Consider the following 2,957-nt stretch of genomic DNA (forward strand, 5'->3'; position numbering starts at 1 on the left):
TTCCTTCCTTCTTAGGTGTACACCTAATACATAGATGGATTACAAAAGTATAGGAACTAGAATGTTTATAACATCACTGTTTATAATAGGCCAAAACTGCCAACTACACTATAAATGCTTATCAGCACTAGAAGGGATAAATAAACTGTGGCATATGTCCATAATCGTAGTATGTAACAATGAGAATAAAAATCAAAATCCACGTACAACAATATAAATGAAACTCACAGACATATCAATTGAAAGAAGTTCAATTATTCATGAAATACTCATGAATTCAAAGTTCAATAATTCATGGCTGAATAATATTCTGATGTGTGTGTGTGTGTATCAAAATTTGTTTATCCATTTAGCTGTCAACACTTAGGTTGTTTCCATGTCTTGATTATGAAGTAATGCTGCAATGACCATGACACTGCAGATGTCTCTTCAACATAATGATTTTGTTCTCTTTGGATATACACCCAGAAATGGAATGGCTGGATCATATGGCAGTTCTGTTTTTAATTACGTGAGGAAACTCCAAACTGTTTTTCATAGTGACTATATTAAAACACTTCCTGATGTGAAATTCCTATACACTAGCAATGAAAGATCAGAAAGAGAAATTAAGGAAACAATCCCATTTACCATTGCGACAAAAAGAATAAAATACCCAGGAATAAATACCTAAGGAGGCAAAAGACCTGTACTCAGAAAACTATAAGATACTGATGAAAGAAATCAAAAATGACACAAACAGAAGGAGAGATATACCATGTTCTTGGATAGGAAGAATCAATATTGTGATAATAACTATACTACTAAAAGCAATCTACAGATTCAATGCAATCCCTATCAAATTACCAGTGGCATTTTTCACAGAATTAGAACAAAAAATTTTACAATTTGTATGGAAACACAAAAGACCCTGAATAGCCAAAGCAATCTTGAAAAAGAAGAAACGGAGCTGGAGGAATCAGACTCCCTGACTTCAGACTATACTACAAAGCTACAGTAATCAAGAGAATATGGTACTGGCACAAAAACAGAAACATAGATCAATGGAACAAGATAGAAAGCCCAGAAATAAACCCACACACCTATGGTCAACTAATCTATGACAAAGGAGGCAAAGATATACAATGGAGAAAAGACAGTGTCTTCAATAAGTGGTGCTGGGAAAACTGGACAGCTACATGTAAAAGAATGAAATTACAACACTCCCTAACACCATACACAAAAATGAACTCAAAATGGATTCGAGACCTAAATGTAAGACCGCACACTATAAAACTCTTAGAGGAAAACATAGGAAGAACACTCTTTGACATAAATCACAGCAAGATCTTTTTTGATCCACCTCCTAGAGTAATGGAAATACAAACAAAAATAAACAAATGGGACCTAACGAAACTTCAAAGCTTTTGCACAGCAAAGGAAACCATAAACAAGACGAAAAGACAACCCTCAGAATGGGAGAAAATATTTGCAAACGAATCAACGGACAAAGGATTAATCTCCAAAATATATAAACAGCTCATGCAGCTCAATATTAAAGAAACAAACAACCCAATCCAAAAATGGGCAGAAGACCTAAATAGACATTTCTCCAAAGAACACATACAGATGGCCAAGAAGCACATGAAAAGATGCTCAACATCACTAATTATTAGAGAAATGCAAATCAAAACTACAATGAGGTATCACCTCACACCAGTTAGAATGGGCATCATCAGAAAATCTACAAACAACAAACGCTGGAGAGGGTGTGGAGAAAAGGGAACCCTCTTGCCCTGTTGGTGGGAATGTAAATTGATACAGCCACTATGGAGAACAATATGGAGGTTCCTTAAAAAACTAAAAATAGAATTACCATATGACCCGGCAATCCCACTACTGGGCATATACCCAGAGAAAACCGTAATTCAAAAAGACGCATGCACCCCAATGGTCATTGCAGCACTATTTACAATAGCCAGGTCATGGAAGCAACCCAGATGCCCATCGACAGATGAATGGATAAAGAAGATGTGGCACATATATACAATGGAATATTACTCAGCCATAAAAAGAAATGAAATGGAGGTATTTGTAATGAGGTGGATGGAGTTAGAGTCTGTCATACAGAGTGAAGTAAGTCAGAAAGAGAAAAACAAATACAGTATGCTAACACATATATATGGAATCTAAGGAAAAAAAAAAAAGGCCATGAAGAAGCTAGTGGCAAGACAGGAATAAAGACACAGACCTACTAGAGAATGGACTTGAGGATATGGGGAGCGGGTGGGTGAGATGTGACAGGGTGCGGGAGTGTCATGGACATATATACACTACCAAATGTAAAATAGGTAGCTAGTGGGAAGCAGCCACATAGCACAGGGAGATCAGCTCAGTGCTTTGTGACCACCTAGAGGGGTGGGATGGGGAGGGTGGGAGGGAGGGAGATGCAAGAGGGAAGAGATATGGGAACATATTGTATATGTATAACTGATTTACTTGGTTATAAAGCAGAAGCTAACACACCATTGTAAGGCAATTATACTTCAATAAAGATGTTAAAAAAAAAAAAAACCAAAAACACGCATGCACCCCAATGTTCATTGCAGCACTCTTTACAATAGCCAGGTCATGGAAGCAACCCAGATGCCCATCGATGGACGAATGCATAAAGAAGATGTGGTACATATATACAATGGAATATTACTCACCCATAAAAAGGAACGAAATTGAGTCATTTGTTGAGACGTGGAGGGATCTAGAGACTGTCATACAGAGTGAAGTAAGTCAGAAAGAGAAAAACAAATATCGTATATTAACGCATGTATGTGGAACCTAGAAAAATGGTACAGATGAGCCGGTTTGCAGGGCAGAAGTTGAGACACAGATGTAGAGAACAGACATATGGACACCAAGGGGGGAAAACTGTGGTGGGGTGGGGATGGTGGTGTGCTGAATTGGGCGATTGGGATTGACAT

The sequence above is a fragment of the Balaenoptera acutorostrata genome, unplaced genomic scaffold, assembly GCF_949987535.1.
Source record: "Balaenoptera acutorostrata unplaced genomic scaffold, mBalAcu1.1 scaffold_583, whole genome shotgun sequence".
Taxonomy (NCBI): domain Eukaryota; kingdom Metazoa; phylum Chordata; class Mammalia; order Artiodactyla; family Balaenopteridae; genus Balaenoptera; species Balaenoptera acutorostrata.